At 47.0% G+C, this 19,483-nt stretch overlaps 1 long non-coding RNA gene across 1 annotated transcript; it reads right to left on the bottom strand.

Moving 5' to 3' along the window:
• Positions 1-6,038: 6,038 nt before the first annotated feature.
• Positions 6,039-10,567, bottom strand: LOC138511006 (uncharacterized). The gene is made up of 2 exons (XR_011280531.1): positions 10,251-10,567; positions 6,039-6,584 (listed from the first exon to the last, which is right to left on the bottom strand). It is a non-coding gene; the product is annotated as an uncharacterized lncRNA (long non-coding RNA).
• Positions 10,568-19,483: the final 8,916 nt, after the last annotated feature.

The following is a 19,483-nucleotide window of genomic DNA, read 5'->3' as shown; positions in this document are numbered from 1 at the left end:
ATCTTAGATGGCCATTACAGTTCCATGAGTCACAGGTGGATGAATTTTATATCACCAAAAACGCCTGGAAATTATCTAAAAAATGAAACATACATGTAATCAGGATGACATATGGATGCTGAGAAAAAGGCCTTAGTCATAATAGTCCTTTTAAATTAATAGTTAATCTTCATGTTGGACAAATGGTAGCTCTCCTACCTCCAGGCCATTTCTTCTCACTGGGCCAGTGTAATTTATTCGTTTCTTTGAAGATGGTTGTTTGAAGTTGATTTCAAGCTTGTAAATACCTGGGATGAACCAGCTAGAGGATTTGACATGCTCATAACTGCCCTTTCAGAGACAGCAAGTCTAGGGAAAGCCTGTTTTCAGCACTTCTTAGCAGTCACACTTTATTGCAGTTGTAAACAGCTGAGGGGTTGCAAAAGCCAGGTTTCCAGTGAGGGAGTTTTTGTAAAGTAACCAGATCCCCACCATTTGTCCCTGGCTGAATCATAAGTCACAGATTGCAATTTCAAATATCAGCCTTTATTCCTTGACATACGGTGTGTTTTACTGATGAGGATTCATTTTGCTTTTGCGTGGAAAGTGAAGGGCTGTTATTTTGAGTCATTAATATAATACACTTTTTATAACATGCTGTTTGTTTTTCTGCTGAAAAGTGGGTCTGAATTGTCACAGTGTACCCTGTTTTGATGGGTGACAGATTAATTGAAAAATTATGCATTTGATTCTCAGTCCGCAATGTGATGTTCTTTTCTAATCTGCACTTGGATAACGTTCTTGTTTTTGCTTTCTCTTGATTTCCGTTGCAGAAAGACACCCGCATAGTCTGCCTAAACAGGTACACAGGAACCTTTCATGGCAACCAAGCAGGCCTTTGTTTTCACATGTTTTTCCAGTATTTTGCAAATGTAGCATAATCTACCTTACTTTTGACCAACACACAAACACGATGGGCCTCATTACGACCCTGGCGGAACGGGTTAACAGGCTCCGCAAAAGGAGGCAGACCCGTTAAACCCGTTCCACCACATTACGAGGTCCCCTCATGTGACCCAGTAAGGACGCCTGGTAAAACCAGGCGTTGTTACCGGGTCCCGCGAGGGGAAGAGGGAGCAAACAACGGGCCACTCGTAATCGGCCCGTTGTTTGCTCCCTCTCCCATTCCCATTCAGCCCTATAGGGGCTGAAATGAGAATGGGGATGGTCCGGGCCCGGGTTCCTGGAGGGAGGAATTACTGTGCCCTCCAAACTCGGAATGTCCCAGTAATTCCCCATTCTGGGAACCCGGACCCAGACGCGTGGCATGGCTACCGCCGAAGTCGTAATGAGGCCCCGTGTCTTTTCCCTGACATCTTTATTTTGGCTAGGGAACATTTTGCTCATGTCTTGCTTTAACTTGCAAACACACATACAAAGCCATTTTTGTGTCAGTGTTTAAACATCCTGTTTTTTATGTGAAAGGGACCTTTGAATTTCTCCTTCCTTGTGAATTAATATGCTGCTTTCCTTTGGTAACAACAGGTCAGCCTTTTTCACATTGCCCTTCAGTTCCGTTCATTTGGGGACTTTGGTTACACCCCTCAAATCTCATATCTTGCTCCCTTTTGTTGATTGTATTTGTATTTTGGATTTATTTTTTATTTATATTGCACTTTACACCAAAGTGCCTTACAGATAAAAACAGAGCATCAGGTCTAGTATATTTATAAATAGAACTCACTTATTGTAAGATTGTCATTATGAGTACAAACAGAGCAAATGGCACATTTCTGTTAAATGGGATACAATATATTCTGTGAACCGAAACTGTGAACTTTGGTTCACCTGAAGCTGTACGTTTGTGCAAGTGTCATATTTCCTTGAAAGTAGGAATTCCATACCTCACCTCATTCACTTTGAACAAGCAATTAAAAATGCTAACAGCACATCTGTGTTGATTTTAACACAAAGGTGTTGTTTCCAAATCACAACCCCTACAAATGTGAAATTTCTTTTGAGGATTCAGCACAAATCCATGGATGTGTGTGTTTAAGCTGACTGGAACACCAACAGGTTCACTGTCTAGTATAGCAGTAGATGAATTCTTAATAGCAGATACCTCAAACAATCAGATACCTCAAACAAAACAAATATTTGTACTAACAGAGTAATTTTATATTCACTTTCTGTGTATCATTTGCTTATAAAGTTACACAATGTATATTACCTTTTCAATTGGCAACACACATGCAAAAACACCTATAACATTTTTATTTAATTACATCCTACAACATGACACATGTTTCTGAATATTCTGTTGTGCCTGTTTACCATGAATCACTTGATGTTTCAGTGTACGGCCATTCATAATTGGCATTATTTAATGGAGAGCACAGCTTCATATTCGAACACAAAGCATGAAAAGCTGATATGTCAGCCTGATATGCAAAGCAATTCCCTCATATATCTTCATATGTCAGCTTCAAAATGCCCATTCACTGCCATCATAGCCTCATATGCATTAGTGTTGTTCTGAAACCCTGGCTACCCTACAGTGCAGCGGAATGGCATAACGGAAACAAATACTTCTACAAACACAATTTGAAGAGGGAAGTTATGCTCACTCTCCATTGATTCACTGAAGTCCCCTACATTCCACATAATCAAGTGGACCTTGGAATTCTGCATGGAAATCTTATATACTTCCATGATATGTCAGGTGCAGCTTCTTGTTGCTAGGTACAGCTATACTATGTCTGTGCATATCTACATATGTTGAAATATAGACTGCACATGAAAGGGTATCTTCATATTATGTTTCATACTGTCTGAAATATACAAGTAAAGCCATCATATTATGCATATTCTATGTATAGCATTATCGTGTTAGGTACTTGCATCATATTAAAGGTTTACCCTCATGTGACCAGATGTAGCCACTGAATGTCAGGTTTAATCATATTCTGCTTGGCACTGTGACAAAATGGCTTCTCCTCTGCAGGAGTAAAACAGTGAGTAGCTAGCAGTAAAACCCCTTACCCAGTCCTGAAATGTCTACAAACCAACAGAGAAGGTAAAACAGACACAGTTAAGCGATATACCTCCTTCGTCCTTAGTGGTAAGGTGGGCCGAAGGGAGGCTATACTTCCAACAGAGGTGTGAATGTGATTCAGTAGCAACCCAAACAGCAATATACAACAGTCTAAGTGCTTTGAAACACTTTTGTATAAGCACATTATAAATAAACAATCAATCAATCAATCAAACAAAGGGAATGTGCAATCTAGGTTCGCTAAATAAATATATACATATATATTCACCGAAAAAACCTTGTTAAAGGGACGTTATGGTTAAGTTGCACTAATAAAAACCAATTAAAATAACTGAAGAAAAAAAACATCGTTAAAGGGATGTTATGGTTATCTTGCACTAATAAAAACTTATGAAATACAATGAAAAAACATTGTTGAAGGGAACTTATGGTTTTAAATTAAAACCGAAAAACCTCAGAAACTCCCCAGTTATGGTAAGCTAAGCAACCATAACTCATGTCATCACTGAGTCTGCTAAGACTAACAACGACAATATCAAATATGACATCACACATGTCATTGATGACATCACATATCTGGGCCAGTTGATTTTGTTCACTGACATATCTAGGCCAGGTGGTTTTGGTCCCTGACAGAATATTGAAATTCATGAGGTGCTATATATCTAGATGTTAACCTTGTCGTATGTTTGTAAAGTACTTTCCTTATGGTTTGGTCTCAGCTCATATTGCACATACATGGGGCAATAAACAGGCCTCAAACACACAATTAATTTGTGTACATGAAGATGAACTGTAATGTTATTAACATTTTCTGGTGATGATGTTTCTTTCTGCCTTACTTTGGTTTCCCTTAATGTGCCTCTGATTTGTATGCATTTTGGGTCTTCATATATATTGTTTGTACCAGCACATGAGTGTAGTAAGTCTTGAACTGTTAGCTAGTTATTACATGTTTAACATTACTCAAAACTCTGATACCATTCATTATTTTACTATGCAAAATTACAAGATTATAACTATTGTACTTCTATGGTACATGCTGCAGCTGTTGCCTATGTTTTTTGTATGATTCTATTCCTGTATTAACAACAACACTCCAATATAATGTTTTGTTTAGATGAGTACATTCTTTAATAGATTAAGTAGTTCATGATAGGTCTCTAGATCACCCCTGACATCTTGTTACCAACATTATAAACACAACCCTGTGTAGAGACTTTTCATCACAATTAATTTCATATGTGAAGTCATCAGTGATGTCATCAATGACATTTGTGATGTCATCTTTGATGTCCTTGGTGTTAGTCTTAGCAGTGCACAATGGTGGCACGAGTTATTGTTGCTTAGCTTTCCATAACTGGTGAGTTTCTGAGGTTTTTCGGTTTTACTTGTAACCATAACGTTCCTTTAACAAAATTGTTTCATTAAATTTCATAGGTTTTTATTAGTGCAAATAAAAAAAATCCCTTTAACAAAGTTTTTTCAGTGAATTGCATGGGTTTTTACCAGTGTATGCTAATTTCCTACAACTTACTAATATCATACGTACCCAATATAGCAACATGTCTGACCAATTTACAAAGTTTCCTGTTAAAACTCTGCCATTTCCCACTTTCTAGCATAATTTTTAACACTTCTACACACTTTTTTCCACACAGCTCTCTGGGCCAATCGAAGGCCTGTCCGCGTTCATCATTGTCCACAAACTTTTTGAACAGTGTCATGTGACTGCACACACACACAGCATGATGACGTGATCGCAAACAGCGTCTGCACTTCGGGATTTGGTCCGTGCTCCGTTAACAGTTCAGAACTGTACTTTCTACTGATCTAGGAACTTTCAAGCTCCAAATTTGAACCCTCCTGGCACAGCTCCTACAACGATTCTTACACATTATCCATTAGCAATATAATACAGAGCCCATACCTGGAAGAATATTAGTAAAACTGCTCTTTAATATAAAAATGGCATCAGCTATTGTCACCATCCCTACTCCCCAAGAACCACGACCAGCTGGAGGTCCTACACAACAACAAAAAGTGCAATTCTTCCAAAGTCAATGAAGAGGACCAAGAAGATGAGGTAGACAAAGTGCCTACCTGTAGCACCAAGAGAGAATCATGGGTGTGGCAGTTTTTCTTTTTTACCACTGTTGGTAATGTACCAAAGGCTAAAGCTACCAAAGTGAAATGCACTGAGTGCAACGTTGTACTCAGTTGCAGACTACCTGGACAGTACTCCTGTAGACCCACCTCCATGCGCTACCACACCCATTCCAACCACGACAATGTTCTCAGAAAGGCTGTTCCTTTCTTAGCAAGTAGTAGGCTGTCTTCCTCCACCTCATCTTCCTCAACCAGCACTATAACCACACAGCCTACTTCGGTGGGAAACAAAATCCCATCAGCTACCATCAAGCGATAAGAGAGGCTGTTGATCCATATATTTTAAAGACAACAGTATTCTGTATATACTGCAACACACCACTCTGCAGGGGGAAGCATTTTCGAAGTGCTTTTGAAGCTCTAATCAAAGAGCATGAGAAACACTGCCCCCTACCTTAGATGTTACACACCCGCAACATCTTCCCCTGTCCACCTGCCACTCCACATTTGTGGTCAGTACCTCTTCTCTCATTTTCCTCCCCACCTCTTTTTCTAATCTCTCCTGCATAAAAATAAGAAAATAATCAAAACGCAACCAAAAAAAGGTTCTTTTAGGAACCACCTTTCACAGTTAAAAAGATAGCACTAAAATAAATAGTCTTATAGACTCCATCTACTGTACATTCCTCAATAAAGTAGATAGACTCAATAAGATTTCATCACCCTTACTTCAAAAGCCCTTGCAACACTGATTATGTTAGCCCGCCCATAACACTAACATCACTATATGCTCAAAATAAGCTCCACCTATTTTTATGATGTTAATGGGCAGCGTAGCCAAACATACCCTGTCATCACCAAGGTCATAAGGTTATCTAACACAAAACGAGGAACAAAAATGACAGAAACATTTTATTCAGAAGAAAACAACAATACTCAGGACCGTAACAAGTATTTTTCATTTTTACACAATGAAAAAAACATATAATTAAGTCTAAGAAAACTTGGTTAACTTTTTCAAATACAGTTCATAGCTACCAAACTTGGTATGATTCCCATTTTCTGTAAAACTGTCAACGGTGATCTTCTAATGCCAAATCTGATCATCGATTCATTTCATTCAAGTCTTTGCGTTCTTCATTAAAAATGCTCTTCCATGACCAAGGAATAATATACGCACATGGCGCTGCATTACAGAGGAGAAATGAGTGTTTTAAATTTAAAATAAAAGCAACACTTTGACATCCGCACGTTTCTAGAACCTATACACTCCCATGTTGCTCCTTAATAATGCAACCCCGAAAGGACAGATTGTTGCCTGGCGGTCGCCCAGCTGATTATTATTACATATCCGTTGTTAATAATTATTGTCCAAATACTGTTGAAAAAGCTGTCGGCCGGTATGCTGTACCCATGACATGCGCACATCGGGATTATGTAACTATATAAAATGAAGAAGGCAAAAACATATATTTAAGTAACCACTTTACAGTTAAACATACATACTACATACTTATTTTGCCTACACAGTTCAGTGACAATGCACACGTACAATGTCTATTCTTTGCTTCAAATTGAACATTCATACGTCAAGATGTTCATCATATGTAACACAGTACACTTTCAATCCACACTTCAAGAAATATTACTTAAAATATTGCTTACATTGTGTTTTGCAAATCCATTCTTCCGATGTAGCGGAGTACCAACCGCTTGAAAACACAGTTTTCCAAAATAGAAACTTTACTTTCCAACATCAGCTTTCAATTAAGTGAATCCTACCATTTCTTTGTGGATTTTTGCCACATTTACTCCTTCAAATTCTTAGTGCAGTGTATTCAAGGACACATAACAATGAAACCCTTCATGTACCATTCACAGCGTGCCCTAGTCAGTTTCGTTTTTAGAAACAAATGCCACAAAAATTAACAATATTACTGGCAGTTTACTGAAAAACAACAACATATTTCAAGTAAACTACATAGCACAATATTTACTTTCATTTTACTGCTTTCAACGCACCTGGTACCTGTTCCCAATACAGTTACGTTTTCTTTCAAAAACAACCTCAGACGCGGTCCACACAGGCATGCATTTCTGTACACCTCAATAATAGTCTGCTCCCTGCTTTCCCCAGCAGAGACTTGCACTGACAACATCTAAGGTATCATGAATAACACTAGTTTCTCAAAAATATCTGCACATAGTGTGTTCCCACGCCTCAGATAGCCTTGTGTATAATGCAAGGGTTTTGACTTTCATCCTTAAAACAACCACAAAAGCATCACACTTTGTCCGCCATAATTATCGGAACGTTGGAACGTGAATGAATAATTGTAACGTAAACACAAGTACAATGATCACGTAAAAGTGTACACACACGAACAGTGGAGTAAAGGCTTACTAGCTTCTTTCTACATCTATTCCTGCAAACATATCCATTTCTGCATTCATGCACTTGCCCTTGTTGACCTCCACAGTAAGATGTAAATGTGCAAAGGCCATGGGCACATGTTCTTAATGCACATTGGCAATACAAATTCCTTTGCCCGTTATTTCAATGTTGACTAATACTATGGCACATTCACTTTTTGTGTATTGCAATCTGCAACCACTTATTATTGTAAACATTTTCCCATGCATCAAATGACTTCCAGTTCAATCACATCATTCCTTCATATTACAAACGCTTTGTACTCCCACCACATTACCTACAATTACTATACACATATTTCTACTGTGGTGGTTGTACCCAGTGAACATAGCCACATAACAATTAACATTTATAACAAGTACGTACCATACACTGTCAACCAATAAAACTCATCCTGATCCCCCTGCAATCGGATTGATGTCCGCAGACACCGAAATAGGCATCAGACTCGGCAGCATTTCTGAACCCTTTTTGCACCTACAAAAACAGCTCCACATTGCTTCATTCCACTTCCTTACCATTTGTACTCCCTCTTCCAGCCGTCAAATTACCCCAAATGTAATTTCCAAGCTACCCGTCCACAGCGCTGTCCACGAAGAGCTACGGCACCTGCCCAGCCTTTTTCAACCTACAAAAACAGCCTCATATCTTATTTTTTCCACTGACCCACCCTGCCCAGCCTCTTGTTCCACCACCAAATGACTCAAAATATGTTTTCCGCACATTTTCCCCACCGCGCTGTCCTTGGCCAGCTATGCCTGTTCGAAAATCCAATATGGAGGGCGCTTCCAAAAATATGACACACCTCACCATCCAATCAGCGGGTGTGCCCAATGTCCACTGACATCACGCCGCTCTCTGGGCCAATCGAAGGCCCGTCATCAGACCGAACAGGGACGTGAGTCTGCGGACTGAACCCAGATATCACATATTTTTATTGGCCTACGTTTTAGTCATTTAAAGTGTGGTAAATTATAGGGGGGGGTCCAAAAATGTGTGTTTTTTTCCATAGACGCAATAAAAAAAAATGTGCTCACGCTTACAGCCCAAACTGCTGGATAGATTTTCACCAAATATGCAGCAGGAGCAGTGGTTTGGTCCCAAAAGCCTGCTTTTGTAAATTTGGCGTTAATCCATCAAGTATTTTTTTTAAATGGCCCAAATGTAGGTCAAAAACAATAAGGGATATCTGGGTTCTGTGTACTCACTTCCCTGTTTGCTCCGCGTACCGAGTTCCGATTGGTCCAGGGCATGACATACTGTCTGCAGAAACCAGACAGGCTCACCGATTGGACGGTGAAGAGTGTGAAGTGCGTCATATTTTCCAAAACGCCCGCCATGTTGGACCATTGCGGCAAGGGAAAAGGCCTGGGAAACACATTTAGTGTTATTTGGTGGTGGAAAGAGGGACTGGAGAGGGTAGGGGATTGGACAAAAAGATGATATGGGGCTCTTTGTGTAGGTGGAAAAAGAGCATACGGGTGGTGCGGTAGTCCGCGGATAGCCTCCTGGATGGACAGCTTGAGAAACACATTTGGGGTTATTTGGTGACTGAAAGAGAGCTTGGTCAGGGTAGGGGAGTGAAATACAGAAGATATGGGGATGTTTTCATAGGTGTAAAATAGGGTTGTCTGCACATTTCAGTGTCTGCAGAGGTTATTTGAATTGGGAGGGGGGAGTTCAGGGCGAGTTGTGTTATTTCAATATGTATTCTACATCCTTCTTATGAATGGTTTAAATATACTGTGGTGGTTGTGGCCAGTGACCTGTCTTGCTTTTCTGTCATGTGTAATTACCCTAGAAAACACTTACCAGATTACATAGACCAAAAGTTCTTGAACTCGGGGAGGCAATAATATACACTTAGACTCCCAGTTAGAATATAATTGGCACTTTACAGGCCGTTTATTCACACTTCACAGATAAACAGCTAATCAGTAAAATAACAGATAAAAGGTTATACATGGACATATGCACACAAAGGAGAATAATTATATTAGTCTACATCACCGTTAGTGCAGATGCAGGAGAAAACGTACTCTGGGACATAACAACACTACCCAGTCACAAGTTCCAGTCAACTGGCGTGAGTTTCTGTACTGTGAAACGGGAGGGCTTGGAAGTAAAATTTCCCAACATTTAGGGGCTGATTCATGGAATTATTTGCGCAGAAAAACTGGGATATGTGCGCCATTCTGCCCCCAAAACCCCCTGTAAATCCCCATTTGTTAAACAGGGATTTGCGGGCAGAATGGTGCACAAATCCCTGTTTTTCGGCGCAAATTATTCCATGAATCAGCCCCTAAATGTTGTATAACCAGGAATAATTGTATTAAGTCTTGAGGCACCCAGGGTTCCATCAGCATAGTCACTTTCCGTTGGATTTATCGCATGTGTGTTTATAGTAATGGTTTACAAACTATTGTATGCTGAGAATAAAAATAATGGTGAAGGGGGCGGAAACAAATGCTATTACTGCTTATAATCTATATTTAAGCAGTTTCCCCCTCTCCTCTTTGAAAAAAAAGCCTTGCCCACAGACGATTCACTTACTCTCCTGGTTCATGGTGATGGAGAGCAATTCTTTTCCTCGCCTGATGCTTTTTTGAACAGGCGAATCTATGCAATGGAGTGGACCCGCTTTTGCCCCCACTGCCTTTTCTGCAAACATACCATGTATAGAAAATTCTGCACAGAGCAATGTACTTCACAACCCAACTCTATCAGTGACTGCGATCTTGGCATTGCAGTTCAGGACACGTCCCCCTGCAGCATGGAAAGAAGGACTGCTCCGGTCAGACACGCGAGGCATCTGTCTGGGATTTGCTGGGGAACGCTGACTGACCCGGAGCTGCATACAGTACATTGCTTCCAGGTCCACGAGTCCTGTCCCTGGCCAACACTAGCACGTGATTCCCTGTGCCGCAGGGAGATGGAGACTAACAAGTGCGCTTTTCGCGTGGCTGGCCTTTTTGCGACTTTTTAAAATGGAGGCAAATATGACCAAAGCAGGGACAGTAATCTCGCAGAAGTAAACAGTCACATGCTGCGTGCTTTTACAGGAAATCGATGCCCTGTGTAGACAGCACTGCACGAAAGCACTGTTTATTAGTGCAGTATAGCAGCCCATTTATCAAGGCAGAGAAACCAGTGACTCATGCCCTGGAGAGCAACGTCTTAAGAGAGCTGAAGGTAACACAATCTGAAGTAAGGACTGGTGAGCAACGGTGAGATCACGTTCGACCTGCGGATGGCAACACGTGTTTCTGATGATCAGGTTTCTCGACCAGGACAGTGAGCGCATCGCAGATGAATGCCCTCCACAGCTACTCCCCCCACCTCCCCCACCCGGATCGATCGGGACACACTGCGCTCTTCTCGAGGCTCTTATGCGCATTAAGAGCGGCAAGTGATGCAGCTCCGCGTGTAGCCGCGCTGTCACCGCTGACTCAGGAGTGCGATGAAAGCACCCGAACACAAAGACTGCGTTACAAAGAGCCGTAGCCCGTGCAAAAACACATCCAGGGAACCTAAAGAGATACTAAGTCGCCTGGCGGATGAAAGTAATATTTGAAAAGCTGCGGAATGCCACAGCCAAATGTCTAAGTCCTTGGCTCAGGGCTGATGCGGTATCTTCAAAATGGCGGCAATGAAGTCACCCAGTCAGCTGGCTGATGGGTGGGGGCCAGCTAAGGGTTGCTCACCCTCTGAGATCAGATCTCCTTTTGGATGTTTAGGAGTTTGTCCGTGATTACATCACTTCCTATGTAGGGACCCAAAGCTAATGTCCATGCTTTGTTTGTAGCCTCATTACGAGTTTAGTAGTATCTGGGTGGTAAATCTGCACAGATACCACCGAATTGCACTACCGTTAGTGCCCGCCGGATTGCAAGTGGCAGTGGCGGTGCAAGGCCCCATTTTTTTTTTTTAGCCCATAGGACTCAATGGGGCATTTTCGGTGGAATTACTGCTGCGTTAATTCCACTCTGATAATTTTGCAAAAATGGGCAGGAAGTTGGCGGACTTAGCGCCAGCTCAGAGCTGGAGTTGAATCCTCCAGCCTTCGGCCCACCACATAGTTGGGAGGTGCGGTAATGTGGCATACAGTAATACCATGGCATTTAACCTGCACCATAACCCCTGCAGCCGTCCATTTGCCTTTACTCCCCATTATTTTGTTTCATGCATACAATGCTTTCGACCCCCATGAATTGGCATGACACAAGATTTCAGTTGGCAAAATTGGCCGCAGTTTTATTTGCATGACAACAGAAGTATTTGTACACCATAGTGACCTCATTCTGTACGTGTGGCGTTTTGCCTGCCGGATTTCCTTTGCTTCCCCCTATACTTGGTATAGTAGGCCCCCAACTCCCCCGACCCATTGTACCTGTTCCTATCCTGCCCGTGCAGGGGTCCGTGGGTGGGGAGAGCGCCGTTTGTTTTGGGGGGGAAGCTGAGCCTTATTTGTTCCTACCAGGCGCCCCCGCCGTTTAGGCCCCCAAGAGGCGCTGGTCCAGAAGAGCGAAGACCCATTCTGTTTCCTTCTGGCTCGTCCGGAGTCTATCATTTGTGTTTGGTTGCCCAAACACCGCCACTTGTCATCCTCTGACCTGGGTGCCCTGCGACAGCAAAACCCGGGTGTCGTCCTACTTGTATTTCGTGGGTGGGTGGGTGGCAAACGAAATTCCTCTTCCTTGTCAGGTTGCGGCGACCGGGTCCCAGTGCAGGAGCAAGATGCCTGGTCCCTGATCTCGCCTGCTTTTATCTTGCAAGCCCCGCCCCCCTTCCTTTGTTTACCCTTCGCTGGCTTTTCGGGCTATTGAGTTTTTGGCGCCGTTCCGCCCCTTTGCCCTTTTACCCTTCCGGGTGAGGGTCCCCGCTCCCGGCGGCATGACCCCGCAGGGGTTACCCTGCTGCCTCCTCCATTTTGGGGAGGTTTTACGTCGTCAGCTCCATAACCCCTGCAGCCGTCCATTTGCCTTTACTCCCCATTATTTTGTTTCATGCTTACAATGCTTTCGACCCCCATGAATTGGCATGACACAAGATTTCAGTTGGCAAAATTGGCCGCAGTTTTATTTGCATGACAACAGAAGTATTTGTACACCATAGTGACCTCATTCTGTACGTGTGGCGTTTTGCCTGCCGGATTTCCTTTGCTTCCCCCTATACTTGGTATAGTAGGCCCCCAACTCCCCCGACCCATTGTACCTGTTCCTATCCTGCCCGTGCAGGGGTCCGTGGGTGGGGAGAGCGCCGTTTGTTTTGGGGGGGAAGCTGAGCCTTATTTGTTCCTACCAGGCGCCCCCGCCGTTTAGGCCCCCAAGAGGCGCTGGTCCAGAAGAGCGAAGACCCATTCTGTTTCCTTCTGGCTCGTCCGGAGTCTATCATTTGTGTTTGGTTGCCCAAACACCGCCACGCCAACCGGTGGGTTCCCGTCCACCGTTGGCTCCCCTTTCTTCCTCATTCCACTCACAACTCCAGCAATTTTGTGCAAATGTTCCAGAAAAAGAGCTCCATGCCCTTTGGGGATAGGTGCACGCCATCGGCTAAGAAATACTCGGGGGTTTTCTCGTTAATCAGACCATGCCTGATCTGATGGAAACCTCTGCCCTTGCAGAATTTGGCAACTGCCCCGTTCAGTTTCCTCCGTGATTTCTCTACTGCCGCATGGTTTGCTGCCCCCCTCCAATGAGCCCGCGGAATCACCTCGGACCAGATGATCTCCGTCTCCTCCACTTGTGCCGCTATTTCCTGTAAAGAGCTTGTGATGTCTCTCAGCAATATCCCTCTCCCTAAGCTGGTCAGGTCGTTCCCTCCTAAGTGTATTACCAACACCTCCGGCTTCCGCCGCTTGCTTAGCAGCGTGCGCAATTGTCCTTCCAGCTGGGCCCATTTCATCCCTGGCACCCCGTGCCATTCGATCTTGAATTCCCCCGCCGTCAAGATCTCATGCTGCTGGTTCCAGCTTGCCTTTGCCCTTGAGATGAATGAGTGCCCCACCACCCATACTGTGCGTAGTTTCCCTTGGTGCACTGCTGGTAAATGACATGGAGGGAACGGCATGGTTATCTTTACACTTTCTCAGGCCTGACATAACGTTTATAACATCCTGACGACCATCTCCCCAATCGCTTAATCTCCTCGGCCCCTAGCCCCCCGACTGATGCTGAGGTGGCGGCCCCAATCCGAAAAGAATGTGTCCCAAACTGGCCCCCTGCCAGGCCCATTCTCTCCAGCCCAAGCGACATTACTTTTTTGAACTGAAAACGGCTTAGTGCGGACCCATCCCTGTGCGCGAGCCATGGCGCCTCTGCCCCTGATGGCCGCCTCTGTCGCATAAAGTTTGCCGATGCTGCCACCGGGCAAACCCGGCTCGCCTGAATGGCATGTACGGTCAGCGCCGTGCCCTTTCCTTTCTGATCCGTCTTTGACCGCCTCACATAGATGATGACCTGAGCGCTCCCCACCTGGATGTCACTGACGCGCAAGAACCCACTCCCCTTGCCGTTCTTGTTTTCCGGCACCAGTTCGCCTACTCTAAGCGCCCCAAAAAATGCCACAGTGAATGCGGCCGAGAAGAGCACACGCTCCGATTCATCCCGACATACCTCCCCTAGGCATTCAATTAATCCGTGCAATTTCCCAATATCAATTGGCCGCCTCTCATCTGGTTTCGGAGCGCTTTGCCTCGCCCAGCCTTTCATGGCCATCATGACATAATGCTCCTTAGTGGGGTCCTTCTCCCCGTGCACTTTTGCATAATGTGCTATGGCCGCTAGGTGATAGCTTACCCATGCCCGAGTTTTCCCTGTTTTCCAGCACCAGCCTATGAATGCTCTCACCGGGTTCTCCCCGGGATCCCCTGCTAGTACCTCTTCCTGGAACCGTGCAAACCGAATCCAACAAGCCCTGTACCTCTTGGTTGTACCGGATGCCAGGGCAGTTTCTACCAATGCGGTCAGATCGCCCCAATCATCCCCCACCATTGTACCTCGAATGGGGTCATCTTCTCCCTTGCTTCGGGACAGCTCTCCCGGAACCGGTCCCACTGTAAACGAGACAGAGAATCAGCGGCCGTGTTTTTCACCCCTGGAATGTGCCGTGCCCTAACCTCGATGTTCAACTTTAACAAACTCCTAGTGAGTTCTCTGAGGAGCCTCAGCACCCTCGGGTTACTGGACGATCCCGTGTTAATGATCTGCACCACGGCCAAGTTGTCCGACCATAGCGTGACCTTGGAATTTTGCAGCTGCCTGCCCCACAACTTGAATGCAACCACTATGGGGAATAGTTCTAGCAGCGTGATATCCTTTGTGACCCCTTCCCTGTGCCATTCCTCCGGCCATGCCATGCCGCACCATCTGTCCCCCAGGATCGCCCCAAAACCCAGGGACCCGGATGAATCCGTGAACAATTTGAGCCTCTGACTGCTTGCCCAGTCCGCCCTCCAGATTGCCACCCCGCTGGAACCTGACAGGAAGCTATCCCACATTCTCAGATCCTCTTTTACCTCTGAACCCAATCTGACGTGCTGTGCGGCATGCTGTAAGCCCACAGTTTTTAGTTCCACACTTCTGGCAAATGCCCTCCCCGCTGGTATCACCTTGCCTGCAAAATTGAGGTTTCCCGCCAGCACCTGTAATTCCCTCAAGGTCGCTTTGTTTTTACCCAACAGTTCCTGAATCAACCCCTTCAGTTTTTGTACCTTGTCCTGAGGGAGCCTACACTCCCCTTTAACTGAATCGATCTCGATCCCCAGGAACGTCAATGTTGTTGCTGGCCCCACGGTCTTTCCCGGTGCAAGGGGAACCCCTAGACATTCCATTCTGTTTTGAAATACCTCCATAATGGATCTGCACTCATCCGTCCCTTCCCTCCCCACGAAGAGAAAATCATCCAAGTAGTGCAACACTCCCCCATTTTTTATCTCCCGTTTCACTGTAAACTCCAGAAAGGTGCTGAATGCCTCAAAATATGAGCAGGAAATGGCGCACCCCATGGGGAGGCATTTGTCATAGTAGTACTTGTCCCCCACCTTAAAACCTAGCAAGTGGTGACTATCTTCGTGGATTGGTAATAGGCGGAAGGCTGATCCTATGTCCGCTTTCCCCAGCAATGCCCCTTTCCCTGCCGCCTACACCATTAGTATTGCATCCTCCAGGGAGGCGTACTGCACCCTGCACTGTTCCTCTGGGATGCCATCGTTCACTGATTGACCCTCGGGGAAGGATAGGTGGTGTATCAGGCGGAATTGGCCCTCCTCCTTCTTTGGCACCAATCCTAGCGGGGATACCACCAGATTGCTCATAGGAGGCTTAGTAAATGGGCCGGCCACTCTCCCCAGCCCCACCTCTTTGTTAACCTTCTTTTCCACTACCTCGGGATTCTCCAGAGCTGATCGTAAGTTGGCCGCCTCTTTTCCCCCTTGCGAACCCGCCCCTGGAATCCTAAAGCCCCACCTGAACCCATGCCATAGCAGTTTTGCCTCGGCCTTGTTGTGGTCCTTGTTTAGGAAGGGAGTCATGGCAAGCAGGCTAACTGGTGTAGGCAATGCCCTTTTAATCATACATTTGTCATTCTTTGTTTCCACAGTATTGCCTTGTTTTGTCGGCGCATCACTCAACATTCCCTTTATTCTTTTGCTTCCCCCCATCCCCGGGTTTAGCCTCTCCCGGAGTGGCCCTGCGGGGGCCCGTCCCACCGCCCTTCTGGTGCTTGTACCTGCATGACTTCCCATATGAGCAATACCCTTCCGCAAACCTCCAGCAGACTTCTGGCTCCCCCTGGTGGGCTGCTGCCCGGTACACCCAAGAGGAGGGCCCGCGAAAGGACCCTCTCCCCCGCTGCGGGAACCCGCCTCTGCTTCTCCCTCCCCGAGATTTTTCTCCCGGTGACTCATCCTGTGATTCCCTGCAAGGAACCACTTTATCCATGTACCCCCCGACATCCATCTCGTCCCATGACATTGCTGGCCATATCTGCATTTTTAATCTAAAGCCCCGGTCATACTCCAGCCATCCTTCGCCCCCATACTTCTGATACAAATCATGTACATATTGCTCGTACGCTATCATCGCCAGTGCATCCTGTGGGTACCTCTCCAACATTACTGACATGTACATCCTATAAGCTTTCAGCCAGTTGTTAATGGAACGCTCTACCTTGGTGGCCTCCCTGTCCCTTTTCTCTTTTTCCTTTTCAGACAGCTCCTTTAGACCTCCCCCCGTGGGGATGATCCCCAATAAATCAAAGATGTCAATGAATTCCTTCCTCCATAACCTCTCCTTGACCCCCCATGGAATGTGCCACACCAGAGAATTCACCGTAGCCCGCATAGGTGCGAACCCCGGCATTGGCCTCCTGTACTGTGTTGCCTGTCCCCACAGTCCCCCTGTTTCGCTGATGCTCGGGCCTGCCGTTACTGGCTGCGCCGCGTTCAGGCCCCCTATCAAGACCGCACTTGGCCCTGCCTCCTTCTGCATCCCCTGTGCCCATGCCGGAGACCCCGAAGCCAATTGCTGCGCCCCTCCCATGCTTACTGGCGCCCCTGGCCCCTGGTTTGTCCAATCTTGACCCCACGGGAGCCCTGTCAACTGCACCTGCTGCCCGCCTCCCATAGGTGGGCCCACACTAGGCAGCCCGACAGACAAGAAACCCCCGGGCGGTATCCCCCTCTTCTGGGGCAATTGACTTAGTCCACCCGTCTGTGCCCAGTCTTGCGTGTTACCACTACACCAGAGCCCTCCTAGCCCTTGTGAAGCCCCCAGATGCGTGGCTATATTCCCCTGAGACACACCCCTTGCCACCATACCCTTACTGGGCACAACATTCGGCATTTGCCCCATCTTCCCCCATGCCTGCATGCATTCTAACACCATACCTTTTACTGTCTCCAGGGATGTTGTTCCTCCACCCACGACATCCACCGTTCTGGTCGCAGGCACGTTGGGTGGGCTCACTTGATTCCCTGGAGCCTCAGCAGGTGTAGGAGCCGTTAAGGCCGCATCCTCCTGCGCCCTCCCCTTCTGCCGTGGCCTCTTGGCGCTGCTGGCCTGCTCCTTGCTCGCTTTAGCCCTGGCCGTCATTGTCTTTTTCCTTTTGTTCCCCCGAGTCCACTTCTCTTCCTCTTCCTCCCCCTGGCTGTGGATCTCGACCTCGATCACGGTGGCCTCGCTGCCACTGTCCTGAAACATCAGAGGGGAGCTTTCAACTCCTTGGCTGTGCCCCTCCTGGCTAGGCTGCGCCACCATCTTTGACATCCAGTCTGGGCCATGGGTTGCTGCTGCCACCCTGGCCAACTCCATGAATGATGCTAGATCCATTTGGTGGTCTCCCAACTGGCCAGCCACCTGCTTCTTGTTCCTTATGGGCCGCTTGTTGCTCTTGCCCGTGCTCCGTGCTCAGGTGTCCCTTGCGGCTGCCTCCTTGTGGCCTGTCGTGTGCCTTGGGGGGCGGGCGTGGGCGTCTGAGTGCCCCTGACGTTGGCCCCTCCGCCGGATGTTTCTGCTCGTGTGCGGGGGGGGGGAGCGAGGGACCGGGCGCGGGGTTGCGCTCGTAGGCTGCGCCTCCGACTGGTGTTCCCCTCGCCTTGCTCCTCCGCCCGGCCTCCGTTCCTTGAATCTGGCTTCCGCCAGGCGGGCTCACCCGTAGCTCTGCTCTGCCTTCGGAGCCTCGTCCCTGGTCCTGGGCTGGGCCCGCCTTCTTTCGCGCTGCTCCGATCAGCTGTGCTGCTTCTCTCAGCCCGCCGGCTGCGTTCCCCGGCTGCGCGACGCTTCCCGGCTTCTTGCTGCCGACCTCCTTCCGCGTTTCCTGGCTCTGCCACTGGTCCTCCTTCCTACTGCGAGGCGGGTGATCCCGTTGGCAGTCCTCTGTCTCTTCCTCCTGCCGCGCCGCAACCTCTGATCCGCCGGGCCACCCCTCTGCGTACGCCGGCTGTCCTCCACCGGCTGCCCGATCCAGAAACTGCTTCCCTGAGGCGTTTCCGGGCCTGGCCACTGGACCACCTTCCTTCTGCTGTGCGGGCGCAAACGAATTCCTCGAGTCTGGTCCAAACGAAATTCCTCTTCCTTGTCAGGTTGCGGCGACCGGGTCCCAGTGCAGGAGCAAGATGCCTGGTCCCTGATCTCGCCTGCTTTTATCCTGCAAGCCCCGCCCCCCTTCCTTTGTTTACCCTTCGCGGGCTTTTCGGGCTATTGAGTTTTTGGCGCCGTTCCGCCCCTTTGCCCTTTTACCCTTCCGGGTGAGGGTCCCCGCTCCCGGCGGCATGACCCCGCAGGGGTTACCCTGCTGCCTCCTCCATTTTGGGGAGGTTTTACGTCGTCAGCTCCAAACAACTCGTAATGTGCTCCCCCCAGCTTGGTTGGTTCATTTTACGCACTGTGTTCCTGGGCTAGGAGTAGTAAAAGCAGTACAGGCACAGTCCCTGGAAACTGATCACTGACATACTTCAATGCCGCAAGGAGACCATGTAATATTAGAGAGGAAATCAGAAGAGGTTGTACAGTCAGCAGGGATGCTGCTAGTGGCATGCACCCCAGCTAGAGACCCACATTCTCCTGCAAGCAGTGTGCCTGACAGACATATGACACGGCTGCAGTGCTGCTTCGTACACCTGTCCTGCTCAGCACCCATTAGGCTACCGGGGCTTTATCCCTCCTCCCAGAAAACGCAAGGCTGTTGCTGACTGGACCTCGGTCCCCTACAGAGCTGTAATCTGGGCAGGCCACAGATGATGGTATCTGTGGCTATGCTGTTAACAAAGGCTTGGCAATTAAATAATTAATACATATACAAATGCAAGATAACGTAACATATCATTGTTAGAGAAGGCTGCTTTTCTTATGCAGAAATATTTAGGGAATTGAAACTGTGATGGGGCATTTCCAGCTGAAAGTCCCCAC

The sequence above is a fragment of the Ambystoma mexicanum genome, chromosome 6p, assembly GCF_040938575.1.
Source record: "Ambystoma mexicanum isolate Mex_15411 chromosome 6p, UKY_AmexF1_1, whole genome shotgun sequence".
Classification (NCBI taxonomy): Eukaryota; Metazoa; Chordata; class Amphibia; order Caudata; family Ambystomatidae; genus Ambystoma; species Ambystoma mexicanum.
This window is presented reverse-complemented; position numbering and strand designations above follow the sequence as displayed.